At 43.0% G+C, this 25,105-nt stretch overlaps 2 pseudogenes; one reads left to right on the top strand and one right to left on the bottom strand.

Moving 5' to 3' along the window:
• The window catches only part of LOC117720412 (zinc finger protein 787-like), a 96,614-nt pseudogene that overhangs the window by 36,281 nt on the left and 35,228 nt on the right, over positions 1-25,105 (top strand).
• LOC117721794 (vomeronasal type-1 receptor 4-like) lies at positions 7,141-8,160 on the bottom strand (annotated as a pseudogene).

Genomic DNA, 25,105 nt, shown 5'->3' on the forward strand with positions numbered 1-25,105 from the left:
GAGAAGAAGAGAAGGAGTAAGGAGAGGAGGAGAAGGAGGAGAAGCTAGGTGATGAGAGAGAGAAAGAGGGGGAAGACAGGGAGGCAGATGTTCACATATCTCCACAAGTCAAAGATAGTTGTATCTAGGTTGGGTAGTGGGTTACACCTCTGATTGAGCACTACCAAACTTATAAAGCCTTTCATTAACATTTTTTAAAAAGTGTATAAATGCAAAAAGGAAAAGGGGGCATGGGATAAGGGGGGGAGGAATGGGGAAAGGGGATGGCATCTGAAGTGTAAATAAAATAGCCAATAAAAATGAAAAAAATAGTATTTAATAAAATATTTAATTAAAAAAGAAACCAGGTGGATTGGACCGATGTCCAGCAGCCAGGTTGTCATTATTGTCATTTCTTCTTTTTCTGGCCATTAAGATTTCTATATATTTGTGTATGTGTATGCAGGGGCATTGCCTGCAGAGGCCAGAGGAAGATGCTGGTGCCCTTGAACCTGAAGTTACAAGTGGTTGTGAGCCAGCTAATATGGGTACCTTGAACCAAATCCAGTTGCAAGTGCTGTTAAGTGAGAGTCTTCTTTCCAGTTTTGCCTCTGGCCTCTAAAGGGAGATTTGTAATACTTGTTTTCAGTGACTTTAATGAGCTAGAGCTGTGGCAGGTGCCAGCACACAGCTCTGAGCAGTGACCATGGATCAGATTTTCTGTTTTGCCCATTAATCATAATTCATCCATGAATGAGTGACTTAGCCTGAAACTGCCTCCTTGCTTACCAGTGAGACTAAAGATGGTGGCCACCCCATAGATATGTTTCGAGAAGGAAAGGAGGCAGGCACTGATGAGAGCTGGTAAATCTCATTTCAATTTAAGTAGTGGTTTCTACAATTGCTACCTCTTCACTCTCCTCTCTATACACAGGACAAGTGGATGAGTAACAACTGCCCCACCTGTCCATGTAGAAGTATGTGTATAAAACAACAATCTTAGACTTGTCTCTTCTGTTAGCTCCTTCTCTCCAGGTCAGAGTTATCTGGCATTCAGATGATCCTATCAGGACCCTCCTCCTCTTTTTGACATGTGTAGTGTATGCATGTATGTATATTTGTGTGTCTGTGACTGCACATGAATGTGCAGGTGAAATGTCTCTACATGGGTGCTTGAGGCTAAAGGTTGACAGTGGGTATCTTCCTTGATCAATGTCTGTTTTTTTATCTAGGCAGGGTCTCTAATTGAACTCACAGCTCATCACTTGGTCCAGTCTGACAAGCTAGATTGCTCTGGAGATCCTGTCTGCCTCCATAGTGATGGATGTAACCCACCAAGCCCATCCAGCATTTACAGGGGCTCTGGTGATCTGAACTCTGGTCCTCATGCTTGTAGAAGGTGTTCTTCACCACAGAGGAACCTCCCCAGCACTTTTTCCTGGTGTGTGTTTATGTGTGTGTGTGTGTGTGGGGGGGATTCAGAGAGAGGGTGAGAGAAAGATGGTGAGACAGAGAGACATGAAGACACAGAGACAGACACAGAGACAAATAGAGACAGATAGAGACAGAGAGACAGAGACAGAGGCAGACACAGAGATAGAGAGACACAGGACAGAGAGACACAGAGACACAGACAGAGAGACAGAGTCACACATGGAGACAGAGAGAGACAGGCAGAGAGACCAACTGAGACAGACTGACAGACAGAGACAGGCAGACAGACAGAGAAAGAGATAGACAGACAGAGACAGACAGGGAGAGACAGAGACACACACAGAGAGACAAGGAGGAAAGACAGGTAGAAGACAAGATCTCATTGTATTCCCCAGGCTGACTTTAGACTTGATGGGATCCTTTTGTTTTAACCTCTTGGGTGCTTGTCATATACAACTATACCCTATTGGGTATTATAACTATATACCTGTGCCACCAATGTTTACCTGTGCCACCAAATGCTCCAATTTTGGCTTGGCCAACCAAGAAGGAAGTCATAGGTCACTGAATGAGTGGGTAACTATAACTGTGGGGTCAAGTGTGGATTAACCTACTTGGGTCATATAGGTGTCACACACTAAAAGAGCTTTGTTAGGACCAAGATCTTTGGCTGACACCCACTAGACTCCCTTTCAACAGAAGGGCTGCCATGATTGAATGAATGGGGTTTCTTGTATGCCCCAACATCAGGACATTCACCAGTCCCACCCATCTCTGGGGCTTCTCACATGCAACAGAGTCATGGAATGAGAAGGGAGACTCACATCAGATTCTTCAGTGAACATTTTGAGCTATTCAAGGCGTCCCTGAGGGATATCATACTCTTTACTCCCACCTTATATCTGGCCAGGTTGAGACACTTTAGGCTGGTGGTTGAAAGAAGGAATGTGGAGATCATCTCATAACCAGTGAGAGTTAACTCAAAGGAATCTAACCTAGAGAGGGGTAGCACAAGATTATTTTCTTGTCCCTCTTGGGTAACCCTATCTCCACTTAGCTCCTTAGGAACTGAGGTGACTGCTCAGATTCTCTTCTTTCTCTCTTCCTCACAGTAGCCTGTCAACACTGTCACCCAGCACACCACACCCCCATAGATGCAATATGCCATCTATATTTGCTAACTGGAAACAAAAACCTTGGAGCTTGAGTGTTCTCAATGGATAAAGTTGCTCACCACCTATACCAAAAACCTGAGTGTGATACCAGGACCCATACAGTACAAGACAAGAACGCATTGCTCCTGAGTTGTTCTCTGACCATACACATGCTACATGTGCACACATAATTAAATCTCATTAAAAAAACTCAAAAATGTTCCACTCCTTAGCATGCCTTGATGGAAAAGTCTTCACAGGATGGCCTGTGTCAGTTCTCATTGAGAAAGTTCACCATAGTTATATAACCACTACAAAAAATGCCTGAGGTTACCTGTGACCTCCTTTTTGAGACTAGGCCTTGTCTTAGCCCAGGTTAGCCTCCAAATTGCTAAACAGCTGAGGCTGATTCAGTCCTCCTCCCTCTGCCTCTGGAGCACTAGGATTACAGGTTTGAGCACTGTGCTTGGGCTTGTGCACCTGTGGGGACTGAACCCTGCATGTCTTGTATGTTCTATGAGCCATTTACCAGCTCAGCTGTTCTACCTTCTTTCACCTTACCACCCACCACCATCTTTTCTCAAGACAGGATCTTGCTAGACAAAAGCAGGTTGGCTTCAAACTTGCCATTCCTATGACTCAGCTACCACAGTGTTAGCTTATAGATATATACTTGTTTTTAATCATTCACATTTTTTTTTCTTCAAGACAGGGTTTCTCTGTGTAGCCCTGGCTGTCCTGGAACTCTGTAGACCAGGCTGCCCCTGAATTCAGAAATCTGCCTGCCTCTGCCTCGAAAGTGCTGGGATTAAAGTCGTGCGCCACCACTGCACAGCACCATTTATATATTTCTTAATGTTTATGTATGCACACATATGTGCCATAATGGGCCGGTGGTCAAAGGACAACTTTTGAAAATTCCCAATTCGCCCTCTACCATATGGAGGCTGGGAATTAAATTCAGGTCATCAGGCTTGGTGGCAAACTCCTTTATCCCCCAGGCCACCACACTGTTCTTGTTTTTAATGTTTACAAAACACTGGATATTTATAAACATGGATGCAATATTTACATTTTAAAATCTTCTGGTTGAAATGCTCTGTTTTCTGGCATGTATCCCATTCCTTAGTCCTGTCTCCAACTCCTACTATAGCATTGCCAAATCACTACTGCCCCCACCTCCAGAACTTCTCCATCTCTATCCAACCCCCTAGAATGGTGGTTCTCACCCTTCCTAATGCTTTGACCTTTTAATTCAGTTCCTCATGTTGTGGTGATCAGCAACCATAACGTTATTCTGTTGCCACTTCATAACTGTAAATTTTCTACTGTTATCAATGAATCCTAATGTAAGTATCCCATCTGCAGGATATCTGATATGCAATCCCTAGAGGGCTTACCACACACAAGTTGCTGTAGTTTTGCCAACTTCCTGGAAATTATTCCAAATTTTAAAGTAAAAAGTCACACATTCACCTCAGAGTCTCCAGGGAGCACCTTGGATGTCTCAGCACATCACAGGCTAACTTCATGTCATCATCTGTCATGGGAGTGCTCCCTAGATTGAGGTACTTAAAGTTCGAATTGCTAACAAGCTTCCAGAGATATTGCAGGCCAGACACTATCTCTGCACTCTTACACCTGCAGAAGTGGAGGTGGGGTGGGAGAGAGAGAGAAAAGTCATATTAAATTGTTCATTTAATAATTAATCAAATTTAATCAATAACACTCTTTGGTTTTACCTACCTAGCTAGCACTCAAAGCCGTATCTCTTTGCACATAGCTCGTTTCTGATCTTATGCTGTGTGAAACTCTTCTGTCACTCAAGTGATGGGACTGGAGCCCTGTGCAAACACTCCTGTCAGTTAAGTTTTACTTTTCTGTGATTGGCTCTAATTTATCCTAAGCTGGTCTCCAAACTCACTATGTAGCTGAGGGTGAAGCTGAGCAGCTTTTTAACACTCTTAAAGGTTTTTGTGTGCATGGGCATTTAGGTACACAGGGAGGCCAGCAGAGGGCACTAGCTCATGAGAGCTGGAGTTACAGGCTAGGAACCCAGCTCTGGTCTTCTGCAAGAAGCTAAAGACCTTGGACTTTAGGTTCACCTGCCACCACTTCCCAAGTGATAAAGCCAGATTCTGGGAAGGAGGACCCTCAGTTGAGAAAATGCCTTAATCATATTGTTTTCTAGGAAATGTCAGTTGGACATTGTTGGGAAAGTAATAATTGATGTGTGAGGGACCAGAGCACTATGGGCAGTGCCACACCTGGGCAGGTAGTCCTGGATCTATAAGAAAACAGACTGGGCATGCAATGGGGAGCAAGCCAGTTAAGAAGCATTCCTCCATGACTTCTGCTTCAGTTTCTGCCCTGACTTATCTCAATGAGTCAGGTATGACCCGAGAGTTATGAACGAAAACTCCTCCCTATGTAGCTTTTAGTCATTGTCTCAGTTGGGATTCCTATTGGTGTGAGAAAACACCATCGCTACAGCTTGTAGTCTGTCATCTCAGGATGTCAGGGCAGGAACTCAGTGCATACATTAGCAACTGAGAACTTGACCAGCACCAAGCTGAATGTCATGTGGGATTTCCCCTGACTTGAGAGGGCAAGTTAAAGAGTGGGCTTTTTCTCTAAAGTAGAGCTGGGATTCATCCTCCCTCCCCAAGATACTTGGCATCTGTAGCAGGCTCAGATTTGTATCAGTGTTACAGCATGAGGCTGCCTCTAAAAGGCAGTGTTTCTTACAAGAGGTTGGATTCACAGCCTGAGGCAAACAGGCCATGCCACCTTCCTGCAGCTCTCACTGGGACAGAGTTAAGTGATCTGTGCTGGGACTTGACAGCTCTCAACTGGGTCCTTCATGCTCCTTGTCACATATGCTATGATGAAATAAATCATGTGATGGGAAACTTCTCACAACTCCTAAATGTCAAAGTTTTCCTTTGTTCTTGGGATTTGGCCCAGAGACATTTCTCAGAGGGATTTGCTGAGATGTGTTAATGAAGGACACATTCTGAAGAGACTCCTTTGCACTCAACCCCAACCTCCCCCTTGTGATGACTTGAGCATACTCTCTCATTAATGGGTATGTGTGTGCACCTGCACGACTGTAAGTGTTGTTTGGCTGTTTTGTTTGACTGCTTGATGGAGATAACCTGATTGTAGAGATTGGAATTGCCAAGAGGAACCTAATGTCCCTATTCATCAGAAAGTTGTCTCAAGAGGTCTACACTCCTTTTGTTCTCTTTTTTCTTGAGTACTTCATATTAGGTGGTTGGGACAGATTGGGGTTTAGTAAGTTTTGGAAGGTTGGTGGATAATAGAACCCAATGAAGTACCCCTAAAGTATAATTAGATGTAAGGAAATACACAGATCAACAGAGAGAGATCAGTGAAAGAGTAGTTTCTTAATCAGTGAACTGAATAAACTACACTTAGAATCTATACTTTGTTTCTTTACTCTTTGTGGGCATGTTCAATCAGATTTGAGGAAGCCAGAATGCAGTAAGTAGGAGTTTGTTCTCTCAACTCTGTAGGCCGTGAGGCTTGAACTCTGGTAATCAGTTTTAAGTGGCAAGTGCTTTACCTGCTGAGCTGTCTTACTGCCTCTTCTACCTGTGTTATGATCAAGACATAGTGCTATAATTTTGTCAGTTTCAATGTTGGTGGAAGTCTCTAAAAAGGCCTCAGTATTAATTTTGTAATTCAGTGTGAATCTATTCATCAATCTAGAATATACATTCTACTGTTTCCTATGCTAATTATTTCAAGTTCTTTCACTGTAACTCTCATTAGTAATTTTCCCATCAAATTGGAAGTGAAGTGTCAAGTGGGTTGAATAAATTTCTCAGTTTGGGGCTGGAGAGAGAAGGCTTAGCAGGTTAGTGCTCTGGCAATTTGGCACTGGTGTAGAGCTTGGTTCTTAGAAACTATATTTATAAGGTTTTCTCTGTTTGTAACTCCATGTCTAGGGGTATGACACCCATTCTTCTTAAGGGCAGGGAACCCACATAAATACATGCACATCCCATAAACAAAATAAATGCTAAAATATTTCTTTGATCACAGGAGTAAGTACCACAAGTCAGATTTTGACTTTCATCACACTGACAGTATAACCACTTCAGATATTTATCTTATGTCTCTGCTCACAGACATTTATCTTGTGTCTCTGGTCAGTTTCAAGCAGCTGCAAAGGTTACATGCTTGATTTTGATCTTCGGAAAAAATAATTTTGTGACTGAGGAAGCAACTGACAGACAGGATGACAGCTTTGCCTCCTCATTGTTCTGATACCTGTTGTCTCCTGTCTGATTTGCAAGTGTTACTAATGATTGGAAACACATTTGCACTATGGCCCAGAGTGCAGAGTTTGCCAAGATCTTTCAGAAGAAGTTGTACAGTTTGGATCTTGGTATCCTACTTGGTCTGGGACATTCAACCTCTTAATGCTCCTGATCAGGAGCTGCTTCTGTCTCTTTTACTCTTTCCTCTTGATGTATTGAGCAGTAGTGAGTACCATGACTTGTTCATACAAAAGATGTTTAACACATATTTATGGAATGAATATTTTAATGGTATTAACAAAGCTGTATTCTGTGTTTAACATTTTTAGTGACTCTGGATTTCAACACCTGAGAAGCACAGAACAAGGATTCTTAGGATCTTTGAAGATCAACAGTAAGGGAGAAATTGTGGGGAAGCCTGCAATCAAAACTTCAGTGACATGCCTTGTAAAGAGATGAGAGCCTATAAAAAAGCTGTGAAAGATGATACAAATGAAATTTAGAAGATAAAAGCCAATAAAATTGACCACCAGCATCAGGATAGTATGGGTTGCTCTGGTCTCAGCTTGACCTCTGAGGTCTTGATTGGGAGTGAGGATGTGCTGCATTCGCTGGTGATGTCTGTGGAGGAGAAGCACCATGGAGACACTGGTCCAGACCATGATGCTCATGAATGTGGCATCATGGACAAACTGCAAGAAGACAATGCCTACACTGAATCCAGAAGTGGAACAGAACAACTTTTTTTTAGAGTCAGAGTTATTATCTGTAATCTGTGGCCCAGTGACCTTAATTGGAATGTAGATGTTATTTAAGATACTGAAGAACCAACAGCTGTAACAAGAATAACTCGCCAAATTTGGGACACTTGCTCTGCTTATAACTTTAAGTCTATTAACAGGAACAACAGTGACAAACTGATGGATACTCAGGACACAAGTGGAACACAAGTTTGTGCTTCTTACAACCAGACGAGTGAAAAATTCCAATTTACATTTGAGGTCAGTTGAATGATATCTTAGAGCAGAAGTCATAATGCTGTTTGGAAATACAGTGAGGAAGAGTGTCATGGCATTGGCCACAGCCATGTGGCTTAAAATCACCTGTGCAGGCCTCTGTTGAGAACCAGTGAAGACTGGAGATACATTATGGAGAAACAGAAAGACATTGGCTATAGTCCCAACTCCAAACTGGCAAAGCAAGAGGATCTGAAGAGTCACTTCCTCAGTGGTTTTCAGGGAGTTATCATGAGCAGATATGGAGAGGATTTTACTCAACCCTGCAGTCATGATTAGTTAGGACATGTTATCCTTGGGTTTCTCTTCTATTGTCCACACTTACCAATAGATTTGGTATAATTTTGTCTCTTGATAAGTCAGACATTATTCTATCATAATACAGGAACTTTGCCTGGACTACAATGCATGCACAGTAACTCAGAATAAAATTTTATACCTATTAAATTACTTTTGCCTTGAGATAAATTTGCTTCCAATGGGATGTAACTTGGCAGGCTGAGGGAAGCAGTTTTCTTAGTTCTAGGACAGCCTGGTGTACAGAGTGAGCTCCAGGACAGTCAGGGCTATACAAAGAAATCCTGTCTCCAAAAACAAAAAAATAAAGTAAAATGTTAAAAATAATATGTATGTTAATAATATGTATACATAGTAATCAATAAGGTTTTCTACTGAATTCAGTTGTAGAAAATTAAGTTGTTGGCTTTTGAGAAATGTCTTGCACTATTAATTCACAAAACAAAATACCAAATATTTCTGATATAGCCACCTGTTTACTGATCATCCAGATAAAGATAGGTTTACATATGTATCCTCCATGTGAAAAAAGAAAACACTTGCTAAGAAGATTCATTCATTGATAGTTTTCCTGATCTTAATTTTTGTTCTATAAAGTCATGTGCCAGAATCTTACCTTGAATCATCTCTAGCTTCCCTCCAAAATTATTAACACAATCACTATTATACTCTTTGTAGAGGGATGCTTGGTGTGCATTCTACTTGTTTATATGTTTTCTAAAGGAACACAGAACTTCCATTTATCAGACAAATTTCAACATCTCACATACAGATGTCACATTGAATGCTGTTTTCTGCAGAATGTTAATCTAGAAAACATACACTGATCTGAGATGGAAACAAAATATTCGAATACTGGAGTTAAACTGCAGTCTTCAAAAATATAACGCTTCATGTTGGCTTCAGAAGACAATGAAAACTGAAGAAGGGAGAAGAGAATTTAAGCAGAAGTCTCTGGTTCAAAGAATCCCACCTTCTGAGCCATAGTCACAGTGAGCATCCTCGCTGAAGGCCAACTCCAGAACACAGATGCTGTAGAATCATATCTCATAGCGTCTGTTCCAATTAAATGGTTCTTTGTATCCCTCTTTACCAGAGAAAAGATGCAAGGACATTTAGAATGGTTTCTTATTCTCTTTGCAATGTTGTGAAGGTCACCCACCAGAGCACAGGTTTTCCAGTCTCAAAATAATAGCATATGACATCCTTCAGAGAGATTATTATTGTCTCATATGTGACGTCAGGTCATTTGTCTACATGGTGTCTTTTGTGGTATCTCTGATGAAAGAAAATCATTTTTCCCCAGAGGAAATCTCCATTTTTACTTTATGATGCTTAATGAGGATATCTATGAGTTCAACAGGTTTTAATTAGTACATGGGCAGAAGTGAGGGAAGAGTTTTCATGTTTCCTTTGGGAGAATGTAAGTTCTGAATTGATCTTGTAGTCAGATGTGAATTGGAACACTCAAGTGTAGAAGAAGGCACTCATTACATGCATTTCTCTAGAGTACTTTCCTCCCGACCATTTAACTCTTGCAAAATATGGTGACTTGAAGTCTTTTGAGACAACTGTCATCCTGTTATTCAAATTTTGTAATTGCCCAGGAAGTTGCTTTATTTTGACTTTTCCCATGTTTATCCCAGGACACATACTTCTGACAAATTTATTAACTGGAGCTGCTCTTCTCCACCTAGATCCTGGGGCTATTAGAATAATCACTTGTTTTCAGGTAGATTGTGACTTGTTTTCTGAGATACTCATGAATCTTTATCAGAAGCCGATTATATACTTTGTTAGTATCTGGGAAACTGCTGTGTAAAAAAGGAACTGTGTATACAAAAACAAAGACTTGCAGTCAGCAATCATTAAGAAATGAATAGATCCAACCACACTCATTTCTGCTCTAGGTATAATCGCATAGTAGGGACTTAGTTTTAATCTTCAATGACAAAAAATACAAACTCAGGTTATAAATATAAGAATTGTATGTTCTTCTAAACCTTTATTGATATTCATACCCGCAGCAAGATTGTCTTAGGCACAGTTAAATACATGCACCTTGGTCTGTAGAAAATATGTTATTATTGCAAAAATATTTTTACCAATGAAATAACCTGTGCCCTTCCCCCACAACCTTGAACATGCCTGAATGGGCTGTTTACTGCAATAAACCAAACAACAATAGGACCCAGGAGGCATTACTGGCCTTGGAGACTTGCAGTCTGCCACAGGAGCTGAGTTAAATAAACTGCCCTCTGAGCTTGCTTGAAACACCTCTGGCCTGTGATCAAGGATGCATACTTCTCACCCACACAGCTGGGCTGAAGGGAAGAAGAGATTCTGGGGTGTGAGGCTTCCCCTTTACTTGTGAAAGCAAAATATTAAACTTCAGGCCTTGATCAGAATATGTTGTCTTGGCCCCATGCTTCTCTCACCCTCCATTCCCTGTCCATTCTCAGCCTTCCCTTTAGGTGAACCCAGTCCTGTAGCTGCTGGCAGCTATAGACTGGCACTCATGTGGGGCCTGAGAATGGAAGACCAGCTGAGGAACACTGTCTTGGTGGAGCTCCACGGAAAATGGTAAAATAAGAAGAGTATCTGGAGCACTTAGTGAACAATGAACAGCATTGATGCTAGCTAAGTTATGGCAGTGTTTACAGAAAGTGTGCTTAAGTGGGATTTGTGTCTAGATTGAGTGAGCATTGACTGGATGCAAGCTCATCTAGGAGGTGACTGTGATTTTGGGATAGGATATTACTAAATGGCATCTGCCCATAGCCTAAGAGTTGCATCAGGCGAGAGGAGCACGGTTAAAAAGAATTGGAAAACTAAAAAAGGCAGATCCCTGAGTAGTATCCATAATTCTGCCTTCTTTGTTTATTGTTTGTCCTTGGTGTGCCAATGTCCATGTGTGTCAATTGTCTGTTTTTGTTTTGTTGTCTGAATGATCGGTGTTCTATGTTTTATGGTGTTCTATGTTTGATGTTCAAAAGATTGTTAAAATTGCTTGATCCAACCCTTGCTCTAGTTTAACTTGGTTTTAAATGCAGTCTTAATATGCAGAGCAGAGGCTGATAAGTTTTCTTAACACCTGTAGCTAAGAGTCAAGCTGAGCTGGAAAGGCCTTTCCAAAAGTTGATTGTCGGTATAAGCTGCTTTTAAAGTTATTGGGTATGGTTAAAAATTTACAACCGTGGTAACAGAAAGTTAGCTTAAGACTGGTAACTCAGGGTTGGAGTCATTCAGAGAGCAGATGTATAAAGATAAGATTTAAGAACAATGTCTCTTTAGTGAGATATTAAAAGCTGTACTATCATGCATTCATGTATAAGAATTGGCAGCAAAACCTTGTAACATAAAGGTAATTACTTGGTGTTGATTTTAGAGAAAATAGATTGTTTACATCATTAAAGATTGGTTTTGTTTCTCAAATTTATGGTTATACTCTAATGTTGCAAATGAAGCTTAAAAATATAGTTGAACTGCCAATATTCCATTGGCTATAGTTGGTAGTTCAATCGAGAGTTTGGGAATTTTTTTGATTTGCCCCTGTTTATAGAAAAAAAGACACAGCATATAAAATTAAATTAAAGTTTAAAAAAGCCTGCAGCACAGACTAGGCCTAGTCTTTGGGTCAGGCCTCAAAAAACAGGCCAACATTAAAAACCTTTACATTTAAATTAAGACAATGAAGAGTGAGCTCAGCAAAAACTTGGGTGATGAACATACCTTTTGTCTTGGATCTTCATGAATGGCTCCAAAAAGGTGTTTTCTGAAATTTGTTTTTTTGCCTTGCTTGTTTCTTGCAGAACACGTCAATCTAAGACCCAAAGACATTCACAACAAACAATTTATGGGACAAGAGTTATAGATAGTGATTATGGGGGAGAAATTAAAATTATGCCTGCCTCCCCAATGGTGTTATAACTATACCTGCTAACAAAAAGTATGTTCAATTTGTTTTGGTTCCTGTGCATCTGCTTCCTTCCAAATTTGTTAAAAATGAAAAAGGACAAGATGGCTTTGGTTCCTCTAGTGTATGTTAAATTCAGTCTATTACTAGCAAGATGCTCTCCTCATGGAGCCACCAACACTTTTGGCTCCTTCAGTCCTCTCTCTAACTTCTCCATTGGGAACCCTTGATCAGATTAATTGTTAGCTGTGAGTATCTGCCTCTGGGTATGTCAGACTCTGGGGGACCTCTAAGAAGACAGCCTTATCAGGCTGCTGTCAGCACGCACTTCCTGTCATCCATATCAGAGTCTATTTTTAGTGACTGCACATGGGATGGATACCCAGATGGAATGGTCTCCATACAACCTCTCCTTCAGTTTCTGTCCCACACTTTGTCTCCATATTTGCTCCCTTGAATATTTTGTAACTCCTTCTAAGAAAGACCTAGGCATCCACACTTCTTCTTCCTTCTTCATAAGCTTCATGTGGTCTCTTAGTTGAATCTTTGTTGTTTCAAACTTTTGGGCTAATATCCGCTTGTCAGTGAGTAAATACCATGTGTGTTCTTTTGTGATTAGGTTACCTCACTCAGGATGATATTTTCTAGTTCCATCCATTTACCTAAGAATTTCTCAAATTCATTATTTTTAATAGCTGAGTAATATTTTGTGGGGACCTGGTCCTGCAGATGTCCCGCGGCAGTCTCCTGCTGGTGGCAGGGCGTGAGTGGGGAGGGGGGGATTGCCTGCCCCTGCCGCTGCTTCTGGCGTCCGCCGTTGTAGATGGCTAATCTTCTCCAGGTGTTGCCCCTGCTACTCTGTGCTGAACTGGTCCAGGCTCGGGCCAGGCCGATAAGGGGCCAGTCTAGCTGACGGAAAGGCAGCCGGGTGTTCCAGGCAGGCTCCAGGGAGAGCCGGCGGGTTGTCAAGCGGTACAGCTCTTTGTTTAGCCAGGGAATGCGACTAGATAGCAGAAGAGACTAGCAGGCTCTGAAGCATTACAGCTCTTAAGCCGGGAAGTGCCAGCTAGGTAGGAGCCCAGCGGGCTCTAAAGGGTTACAGCTCTTAAGCCGGGAAGCGCTGGCCAGGTAGCAGAGAAGGGCTGTGGCGGGTCAACAACTGCCAGGTAGCTGGAGAAGGGCTGCGGCGGGTCAACGAAGAAAGGAAGTTCACGGACACCTGGATGGTTCTTGTGTGTGTGTCCTTTACTTCTCAATTAAGCTCAATATATACAGTTTGGGGTGGGTGAAGGTTTTAGCAACAGGTAACCTCATTGGCTTAGTCTAGGTTTTGGGGATGCCTCATATGCATGTGAGGAGAGCCTGGGGCACCATTCCTACGTGAACCGATGGTCGTAGACCTCTCAACCTCTCTGAGGGAGGGGCTGTGAAGCGGTAAAAGGCAGAAGCTGAGAGCGCCAGGGGGCCAGGAACAAAGCCAAACGGCCTACCATCCCTCAAAGGGTCTCCAGGGTTTGAAACTCGTTCAAGCAGACACCTGGTTGTCTCTCAGCTCAGTGCCCTACAATATTTCATTGTGTAAATGTACCACATTTTTTGTATCCATTCCTCTGTTGAAGGGCATCTGGGTTATTTCCATCTTCTGGCTATTATAAATAAGGCTGCTATGAACATAGTGGAGCATATGTCCCTGTTATATGTTGGAGCATTTTCTGGGTATATGCCCAGGAGTGGTATAGTTAGGTCCTCAGGTAATGCTATGTCTAATTTTCTGAGGAACTGCCAGACTGACTTCCAAAGTGGTTGTACCAGCTTGCAATCCCACCAACAATACAGGAGTGTTTGTCTTTCTCCACATGCTTGCCAGCATCTACTATCACCTGAATTTTTGATCTTAGCCATTCTGACTGGTGTGAGGTGGTATCTGATGGTTGTTTTGATTTGCATTTCCCTGATGACTAAGGATGTTGAACATTTCTTAAAGTGCTTCTCAGCCATTTGTGTTTCCTCAGTTGAGAATTCTTTGTTTAGCTCTGTACCCCATTTTTAATGGGGTTATTTTGTTGTCTGTCATCTAATTTCTTGAGTTCTTTGTATGTCTTGGATATTAGCCCTCTATCAAGATGTAGGATTGGTAATGATCTTTTCCCAATCTGTTGGTTGCTTTTTCATCTTATTGACAGTGTCCTTTGCCTTATAGAAACTTTGCAGTTTTATGAGGTCCCATTTGTTAATTCTTGATCTTAGAGCATAAGCCATTGGTGTTCTGTTCAGGAACTTTTCCCCTGTGCCTAGGTATTCGAGGGTCTTCCCCAACTTCTCTTCTATTAGTTTTAGTGTATCTGGCTTTATGTGAAGTTTTTTTTATCAACTTTGTACAAGGAGATAAGAATGGATTGATTTGAAATCTTCTACATGCTGACCTCCAGTTGAGCCAGCACCACTTGTTGAAAATGCTGTCCTTTTTCCATTGGATGGTTTTAGCTCCCTTGTCAAAGATCAAGTGACCATAGGTGTGCGGGTTCATTTCTGGGTCTTCAATTCTATTCCATTGATCTTCCTGCCTGTCTCTGTACAAATACCATGCAGTTTTTATCACTACTGCTCTGTAGTACAGTTTGAGGTCAGGGATGGTGATTTCCCCAGAAGTTCTTTTATTGTTGAGAATAGTTCTTGCTATCCTAGGTTTTTGTTATTCCAACTTATTTTGTAAATTGCTCTTTCTATCTCTATGAAGAATTGATTTGGAATTTTGTTGGGGATTGCACTGAATTTGTAGACTGCTTTTGGCAGGATAGCCATTTTTACTAAGTTAATCCTACCAATCCAGGAGCATGGGATTTCCGTCTTCTGAGATCTGCTTCGATTTCTTTCTTCAGAGACTTGAAGTTCTTGTCATACAGATATTTAACTTGCTTGGTTAGATTCACTCCAAGATATTTTATATTATTGTGGCTATTGTGAAGGGTGTCATTTCCCTAATTTCATTCTCAGCCTGTTTATCCTTTGAGTAGAGGAAGGCTACTGATTTCTTTGAGTTGATTTTTTATCCAGCTACTTTGCTAAAGTTGTTTATCAGGTTTATGAGTTCTCTGGTGGAAATTTAGGGTCACTTTACTATCATATCATCTGCAAATAGTGAAATTTTGACTTTTAACTTTCCTATTTTTATCCCTCTGACTTCTTTTTGTTGTCTAGTCGCTCTATCTAGGACTTCCAGTCCTATATTAAATAGGTAAGGTGAGAGTGGGCAGCCTTGCCTTGTCCCTGATCTTAGTGGGATTGCTTCATGTTTCTCTCCATTTAGTTTGATGTTGGCTACTGGCTTGCTGTATATTGCTTTTACTATGTTTAGATATGGGCCTTGAATTCCTGATCTTTCCAAGACTTTTAACATGAAGGGGTGTTGAACTTTGTTAAATGCTTTCTCAGCATCTAGTGAGCTGACCATGTGGGGTTTTTTTTTAGTTTATTTATGTAGTGGATTACATTGATGGATTTCCGAATATTGAACCATCCCTGCATTCCTGGGATAAAGCCTTCTTGATCATGATGGATAATTGTTTTGATGTGTTGTTGGATTTGGTTTGCGAGAATTTTATTGAGTATTTTTGCATCAATATTCATAAGAGAGATTGGTCTGTAGTTTTCTTTCTTTGTTGGGTCTTTCTGTGGTTTAGGTATGAGCCTAATGGTAGCTTCATAGAACGAATTGGGTAGTGTTCCTTCTGTTTCTATTCAATGGAATAGCTTGAAGAGGATTGGTATTAGGTCTTCCTTGAAGGTGTGATAGAATTCTGCTCTAAAACCATCTGGCCCTGAACTTTTTTTGGTGGGAAGATGTTTAATGCTTTCTTCTATTTCTTTAGGGTTTATAGGACCATATAGGTGGTTTATCTGCTCCTGATTTAGTTTTGGTGTCTGGTACCTATCTAGAAAATTGTCCATTTTATCATCCAGATTTTTAATTTTGTTGAGTACAAGCCTTTGTTGGAGTATCTGATCATTTTTTAAATTTCCTCAATTTCTGTTGTTATGTCTCCCTTTTCAGTTCTGATTTTATTAATTTGGATACTATCTCTGTGCCCTTTGTTTAGTCTGGCTAAGCTTTTATCTATCTTGTTGATTTTCTCAAAGAACGAGCTTCGGGTTTTGTTGATATTTTGTATAGTTCTTTCTTTTTCTACTTGGTTGATTTCTGCCCTGAGTTTGATTATTTCCTGCCATCTACTCCTCTTGGGTATATTAGCTTCTTTTTGTTCTAATGCTTTCAGGTATTCTGTCAAGTTGTTAGTGTATGCTCTCTCCAGTTTCTTTTTGTGAGCACTTAGAGCTATGAGTTTTCCTCTTAGTACTGCTTTTGTGGAGTCCCACAAGTTTTAGTATGATGTATCCTCATTTTCATTAAATTCTAAAAACTCTTAAATTTCTTTCTTTATTTCTTCTTTGAGCAAGTCATCATTGAGTAGAGCATTGTTCAGTTTCCACGTGCATGTGAACTTTCTCTTGTTTTTGTCCATATTAAAGATGAGTCTTAGTCCATGATGATCTTATAGGTTACAAGAGATTATTTCAATCTTTTTTGTATCTGTTGAGGCCTGTTTTGTGACCAATTATATGGTCTATTTTGGAATTACCATGAGGTGCTGAGAAAAAGGTATATTCTTTTGCTTTAGGATGAAATGTTCTATAGATGTCAGTTAAGTCCAATTGGTTCATAACTTCTGTTAGTTTCATTGTGTCTCCATTTAGGTTTTGTTTCCATGATCTGTCCATTGCTGAGAGTGGGGTGTTGAAATCTCCCACTATTATTGTGTGAGGTGCAATGCATGCTTTAAGCTTCAGTAAAGTTTCTTTTATGTTTGTGGGTGCCCTTGCATTTGGGGCATAGATGTTGAGAATTGCGAGTTCCTCTTGGTACATTTTTCCTTTGATGAATATGAAGTGTACTTCTTCATTTTTTTGGATTACTTTTGGTTGAAAATTGATTTTATTTGATATTAGAATCGCTACTCCAGCTTGTTTCTTTTGACCATTTGCTTGGAAGATTGTTTTCCATCCTTTTACTCTGAGGTAATGTCTGTCTTTTTCATGGAGGTGTGTTTCCTGTATGCAGCAAAATGCTGGGTCATGTTTATGTATTCAATCTGATAGTCTATGTCTTTTTATTGGAGAATTGCGTCCATTGATATTAAGAGATATTAAGGAGAAATGAATGTTGTTTCCTGTTATTTTTGTTATTGGCAGTAGAGTTATATTTGTGTAGCTATCTCCTTTTAGGGTTGTTGGAAGATTACTTTCTTGCTTTTCCTAGGTTGTAGTTTCCGTCCTTGTGTTGGAGTTTTCCACCAATTATCCTTTGAAGTGCTGGATTTGTGGTAAGATATTGTGTAAATTTTTTTTGTCATGGAATATTTAGGTTTCTCCATCAATATTGATTGAGAGTTTTGCTGGGTTGCCATTTGTGTTCTCTTAAGGTCTGTATGATATCAGTCCAGGAGCTTCTGGCTTTTATAGTCTCTGGTGAGAAGCCTGGTGTAATTCTGATAGGTCTGCCTTCATATGTTACTTTAACTTTTTCCCTTACTGCTTTTAGTATTTTTTTTGTTTTGTACATTTGATGTTTTGATTATTATGTGATTAGATGTCCACACAAGAGCAGACAGGGCATGGGTCTGCTCCAGGTCTCATATCTGGGACAGGGGTGGAACGGATCCTCTGTCTTGAAGTGGAGTTACAGGCAGTTGTAAACTGCCATGTAGGTACTGAGAACCAAACTCAGGTCTTTTTTCACTGAGCATCTCTCCAGCCCCTTTACCCTGTTTTTTTGAGATGGAGGTCTTGTTGAATCTGGAGTTCACCCTTTTGGGTAGCTTATTTAGTTGGCCTTGTGTGGGGCCTTGGGCTGTGCAAGGTTACTGGCTGTCTGGTTGAGCACCGGACTTGATCCATGGACCCTAATGGGGTGGAAGGTATTTGGCAATGCTCCTGGCTCCTTTCATTCAGCTCCAGCCCTCCACAGCCCCTTCTGCAGAGAGATCTATGGTCATCAGTCTTGTAGTAATAGTACCTCAGGGTCTTCCACATGTAGATGAGGAATCTCCAAGTTCTAAGTCCAAGCAATAGGGGTTATCTACTGCCAGACATTAACCCACCCAAAACTGTATATAAGGGCCCTATTCAGGAGAAGCAAAGATGTACGAGAATCGTTCGTTTGTCCAAGAGTTTCTATTGGAAGAGCTGAAACACTTGGGAAGAGATCTGGTCTCCCAAAGCACCTTCAGGACCCTCCTAGTTTTGCTAGCTAGCTGGAGTCTCACCAGCACAGCTCAGACCTGCTCAGTGCAGAGGGATGGATGCAGCACTTGGGAGTGACTGGGAGGCAACAGCAGAGACAGGAGAAGAGGCAGCAGCAGTAAATGTGACTCCCCCTCCTGGCTTGCACTCTATCCCCTTGGCCCAAACCCTAGCAGCTGGCCAGACTCGAGTTCTTCATGGGATGCCCTCCAGAAAAGAGACACACAGCCTTGCAAGCTCCCCTCCCCAAACAGGCCTGGCTGTTTCTCCTGGCCCTGGGGTTACAGCTGTATATGTGGTCCTCAAACTTATACAGCCACTGAGACATCTGCCTCAGCTTGTTTGCCAAGTTTTTTATTTGTGTTATTTGAGTAATTTTTTTTACAAAGATTAAGGCCATGGACGGGAAAGGGGTCTTGAGAGGCTTAGTCTAGATCCAGAACTGCGGTGCCAGTGAGGGGAGGAACCCAGAAGCAGGTTCCAGATGGGTAGATGGAGGGAGCAAAGAAAACAGAGGAGGCTAAGGATTGGTTGGGACCTTTGAAAAAGGAAGAGATGATGTCCTTGCTGGCGATCCATGGCTGTGGGTGTGGTGGAGGTTGCTTGAAACTGAGTAGATGGGCGTTTTGGTGACAGTGAAGTCAGAGAGGGTGTTTATTAATGAGAACCAGTAGAGAACAGGCATCCTGGAGATGACTGGTTGGTAAGGAAGGAGATGCACTGAGATGTCACCACTCCTGCCTGCCTGTGCAAGGAGAAGACAGGCATGAGGCATCCCAGGCTGGAAGACAGAAACAAGTGAGTGTGAGAGGATGACGGGCATGTGGTGCTGCTTCTGCACACAGGCACACCAGTCAGGGTCAGAGGAGGCAAGATTGGCAGCAGAAGAAAGGAGGGGGATAATTGGTGGGCAGATACTCAGAGGGGGGGTTGGTGGGACCTAATAACAACAATAAGAATAATTTGTCTGGGCTAAATAGCTCTGTCTGATCCATGTAGTAACTAGATTGCTTAAGGTCCTGCTGGGAGGGGTGGGGGCTGAGTGAGAGTGCCCTCTCTTCTGCCTCTGCAAGGTGGATGTCAGAGCAGGGTGAGCATCTGTCGAGGCTGGAAGTGCTGGGTGAGAAGGGAGAGAAGGAGGAGAGAGTGCAATGCTTCTCCAAGGTTCCTTTTCAGAAGGTACTTAGCATCATGTTGACTGGACTGTTTTTTTTTTTTCTGCAGAGATTCTGGAGACTGAACCTAGAGGATCAAACCTAGGGCCTCTGTCACATGCCAGGCATGAGCTCTGCCACTGAACATACTTGCACATCTTGGAGTTTTCTTGTGCTCAAGTTGAGGCCCTTCTCTGTGGATCTGCCATGAGACTACAGAGCTGGGTTGTGGTTCCTGACATTTTCCTGGTTCCTCTGTGCCTCCTCTGCAGATACAACAACTGTTCCCTGTGCTGTGAGATCTTGGATGGGCCCCACACCTCAAGAACTTGAACAAGAGATGCAGTAGTTTAAGACTGGGTGAATGAATACATGGGAGGACCGGGTATCCTTTTTGAACCCTTTGCAGGAATATGAATCCCTGATTCATCCTCATGAGATTGCTTCTGATGCAGGCTTCACACAGCGCTGTGAAACATCTGTTGGATAAGGGTACAGCTGAGGCCCTAAGAGCTTTTACCTGCTTAGGATCACAGTGTGCAGTTGTGGTAACATGGGTTGAGCTTCCAGGCTGGGATTTTCCAGGTGAAGAGAGGTGTGTGCTTCTGTCTGGTATCAGGCCTGCTCTCAGTTTGTTGGCTTAAGTTGGCCAGGTGTTGTCAGCTCCCATAGAGCACTCTGTCCTGCTCTCAGCAGCCACTTAGATGGTCCTACAGCTCTATGACCTAGAGGAGACAGACATAAGGGGCACCTTTGAGTCTTGGTGAAGATCTGTCTCTACCCAACAGATAAACCCAGGTTCCTGTGTTGTGTAGCCTGCTGTACCTCTTTGGCAGTTTGCCTGCAGGGACCTGGGGAATAGCAAAATGATATGCAACAAGGCAGGAGGAATTGAATGCTTTCCATTTCTGAAGTTAAAATTTTCAGGGTACTTTGTGTGTGTTTGTGGAGAACAGACATTGTTGGCAACTCTTTTCCAGTTATTTTCTTCATTTTAAAACTGTCATTGACTGTGCTTGAAGCTCCTCATTTTGCCAAACTGGCTGGTCAGCAAGCCCGAACATATCCTGTGTCTCCACTCCCCAGCAGTAGAGTATGGGTATTCTGACATGTCCAGCTTTTACATGGGTTCTGGGGACTGGACTTCAGTCTTTCTGCTGTGGGACAGGTTTTTTCAGGCTGTTTTCCATCTCCCCAGCCCCGTCCAGGCATTTTATATGGTATTTCACCCACAGAATAGGAGTCGACCCTTCCCATAACCTGACACCACCAGTATTGTGGACTTGTGTGCTCTCTTGATTCAGAGGAACTTACACAATTGTCAACAGCAGCAGCACATGGCCTGTAGATAAGTTAGGCTGCCTCCTTGTTGGCTATGCTCCCAACCCATGGATTTTCCTCATGACTCCCACAATCCTTGGCTTTGAAAGCTGACCCTTAGTTTTGCATTTCTTTCTCATTGACCTTAGAAGACAACTGAAATTTTCCTAGAAATGGCCAGATAGTGCAAACCTAAATTGTCATTCATATAGGTGACTGAGAACATTTGAAATGTGACCATTTGAAGGGAGACATCATGGTGTCAGTAGGAAGAATTTGGCCAGGCAAGCAAACCAGTCCAACCAGCACAGGTTAGGCTCTGCATCCTTGCCTGTAACCCTGCCAGCTCTCTTTGGGGCATCAGTTTCCTTGGGAGTTGCTTCACTGCCTGGTCAGTATAAAATTCGTCCTGGTTTATGGAAAGAGGCTGTCCTCTCTGACCACTGAAGACATTCTTCAGTGGAGAGTGAGTAGAACACAGGCAGGCAAACTGCACCTCCTACCTATAGCCAGCCCTCCTTCCTGCAGGAATTTGGATGGAGCAGGGAATTCCCAGCTGCTTAAGCTTGTTTCAGTGAGAACATGGTATCACACTTAGCAACCACCTTTCATAGGCTGACCCTCTATTCTACCTCTTTGACTCCTGGCAGTACCTGCAGCTCAAATCTGCCCCCTCCCCTCTCTTATGTACTTGTGAACTTCTTAAAAATTTTACTTTCTATGGAAGGTATTTGTGTGCTGAAAATGTGCTGGTGGGTTATCATTATTATTATTATTACTATTTTTCCCTCTGAGACAAGAGTTCTTTGTGTAATGCCACGGGCTGTATGAGAACCCACTCTGTAGACCAGGCTGGCCTCGAACTCAGATTCGCCTGCCTCTGCCTCCCTAGTGCTGTGATTAAAGCCATGTGCCACTACTGCCACTTTTGAAAATGTGTTGCTTTAAAGCAAGCACACAGTTGGGTGATATATTAATGTATTCAGAGTTGCATAGCCGTCACCGCTCTCTAATCCTGAATGTTTCCATTAACTGTCAGGAAGCCCACACCTCTTCATGGTCACTGCCACTTCTGTCCTCCCACTGCAGCCACTCACTAGTCTGCTTCTTGTCTGCAGGCTTGTCTAGAGAGTCCATACCCTTGGACTCCTACACCATGTGACCCTGGTCTTAGAGACCTTGAGTACTTCACTCTCACCTCATCTTGTACCATGTGACTGGGATTATTTGATCCTCAGTTAAGTGACCTTGGTCAGTTCATACACAGAAACCTATTCCTGGTGACACTGGGCTCTGTGATGTTAGGCAGTTCATGCATATGGAGCCATACACCACGTGACTCCTGGCTTAGTGACCTTCAGCATTTCTTGCAACTCTGTTGCCCTGGACTTAATGACCTTGGGAAATCCATGCATATGCAGTAATAGGCTTAGTCAATGTTTCTTTCTCTATCGTTTGGTGTCTGCTTTTTAGCTGCCACACACAGTATTGCATTCCTGTCCACACATGATGTTGTGCAGATGGGTGGTTTCCTTGGGTGTATGCCAAGAATGAGAGGATAGGTTACTTGATAACTGCTTACTGCTTGAGAAATGGGCTGTTTCCCAGCACAGCAGTGACATCTGACATTTCCCCAGTGTACCTGCAAGTTCGCCTTGTGAAGTACTCTTGTTTGTTTCACTTTAAAGACAAGATCTCATGTAACTTAGTAGTTTTGGATGCAGTATGTAGCTGAGGTGTGCCTGGAAATTCTCATCCTCCTGCTGAGGACTGCCGGGCAAAGTTGCTCACCTGGAAGAGAACCTGTGGGTCAGGGAGTTCTCAAGAGTGGACCTGGCTCAGGCTTTCCACTGGATGACCTAGAAGACCTGTGAGTTAGTTACTATTGCCTTGCGGGTCAATCTTTGTTCAGCCCTGCTGCCTGCAGTTAGCTTGAGGTATAAATTTAGGTAGCTAGTCAGTCCATAATGTTTGATACAGGAGGTATAGGCTTTCTGTGTCTAAAAGTCTTTTTGTGGAAGGGGCTTGGGGACTTTGAGGCAGAATTTCTCTGTGTAGCCCTTGGCTGTCCTGGACTCACTCTGTAGAGTAGGCTTGCCTCTACCTCAAAGAGATCACCCTGCCCTGCTTCCCAAGTGCTGGGATTTAAAGCAAGCTCCACTATGCATGGCATGAAATTTCTTCTTGTTGCTCACATTCTGATGTAGAAGTGGACAGTCTTCTGACACTGCTCTCCCAGTTGTGCTTGAGCATCCTCATTTGTAGGAGTCCTTTAACTGGGTGTTGTAGCTGTCAAGGCATATGGGCCTCTTCCAGCAAGTGTCAGGTCTGCATGGTCGTGTTGAAACAACTCTGTCCCCCACATTGTCCACAAGGAAACTGAGTCATGGAGTTGTTCTGCCTGTTTCCAGCTGGAGAGAGTTGCGCAGGGGTTTGGGTGGGTGGCTGTGGCCTGGGTAGTTAATGGAGGCTGAATTATATCTTAGTCAGGGTTGCTGCAGCTCTAGATACTACTGTCTTGGTGAAGGCTCCTGTTGGCTGGGTGACTGCCTGCTTTGAAAAGTTCTTTGTTCTGTTCAATGCCTGTAGTCCCTGTCTTCCTGTTTTGTATCTTTCCAACAGACATGGAGCTTTGGGAAGAAGCTTGGGCTCCAGGGCCACTGGATGCTGAGGAACAGCAGATGGTCAGTCATGAGAACCCTGGTGAGGTAGCCTCTGTGGTCCCTCAACCAACCACACTGCTTTCCCACCAGGCCAGGGAACCATGCTTTGTGACTCTGGGGTGCCTGGACTCCTACAACTTGCCCTCCAAGAGCTCCACACTCCCATCTTAGAATGAGAGGCTGGTGTTCAGCTCCCTCAGGGTCCTCTTAGTAGGACCACCCAGATCCTTGGAGCCATCTTTTGTCTCATGTCTTCAGCTAGCTGTTGTCGAGCTCCCCTTTTGTGCCCCATATTCCGCTCTGGTTCCAATAGTACTGTGTCTGCTTCGTGGTTGTTCCTCACATGGGTGAGCCTCCAAACACAGGGTCTGGAAGTTGTAACGAATGAGGGAAGGACTGGGAAGGGGAATCTGAGGTCACATGGTAAGATTTGGGAAGGTGGGATGTGCTAAATATGAAATTATTCACTTTTAAGTCTTGGCAACATGTGTTCAGTTTGTTTAATAAAGCATTTTTGAGTTGAAAAACTCACCTGTGGGTTACATGGAGCCCAGGTTTGTTGGGTAAGAGCCATCCTGGCCCACCAACACCCTCCTCCTCCCTCTGCCTGGTGATTCCAGGCTGATGACAAGACAGCTCATGAGAAGGCACGGTGGGCCAAGCTGTGTCTGACACCTGGAGCATATGGCATTGGCTTCCTCCATGTTAATAAACTGGTACTTACATCACATTGCTTCAGTGTTCCTTAGACTTTGTTATCATGACCCAAGGTTGTTGTCACCTCCACCTGTACACTGCCACATACCCATCTTGTGGGGTTGTAATAAAAGTTTGGCAAAATCCTGACAACTCGAAGTAGATGGACTTGAGGTTCCACTTCTCTCTCGCTGCCAGGGTGTGTGACCTCCTCTCAGGTGACTAACACAGAGGCTATGCTGCATTTTACCCTACTGCCCTCTGGTGTGGGCTTGTAGGAAGCACTGATGCACCGATCAGGGGTGAGAGAATACAGCCTAAGATGGGGGCCCCAGCTCAGATGAGAAACAAGCCAGGGGTTCACAAACTCCCAGTTGGGAACCTCATGGAGTCAGAAAGAAGTCCACCATCTCCACCCCCACTCCCACACCCAGCACTCCCTAGGCCTGCAAGGATGAGCCTGGGACTAGGGGTTGGGGGATGACAACTCTAGCTTAGCCTGAGTGTCCAGGAGCGCTGAGGGGTCTCCTAAAGGAGACTTAGGAAGAAGGCTTTTCCACGGCCTCCACCACAGTTCTTGATGAGAGACACAGTCCTTGATTCTAAACTGCTTATTGATTATTCATCGTGGAGAATGGGTGTATAAAACTTCCTCAGGGTGGATTAGAAATTAAATAACTTTTGCAGGAAGGAGTCTCCCATGAGAGAAACTTATTGGCTAAATCCTCAGAGCCCACCTAGATATCTCATTAGCATGGAGAGCTCTGTTCTGTGTCACACGACCAGCAGTCAGGTTCTTTATGTGGGGAGTTGTAGTCACCTGTTCTGGGCCAAGAATCTGCTTGGGAGTAAGTGGAACACCTAATGTCCTCAGGCATGAGGTGCTGGGG

The sequence above is a fragment of the Arvicanthis niloticus genome, chromosome 1, assembly GCF_011762505.2.
Source record: "Arvicanthis niloticus isolate mArvNil1 chromosome 1, mArvNil1.pat.X, whole genome shotgun sequence".
Lineage (NCBI taxonomy): Eukaryota > Metazoa > Chordata > Mammalia > Rodentia > Muridae > Arvicanthis > Arvicanthis niloticus.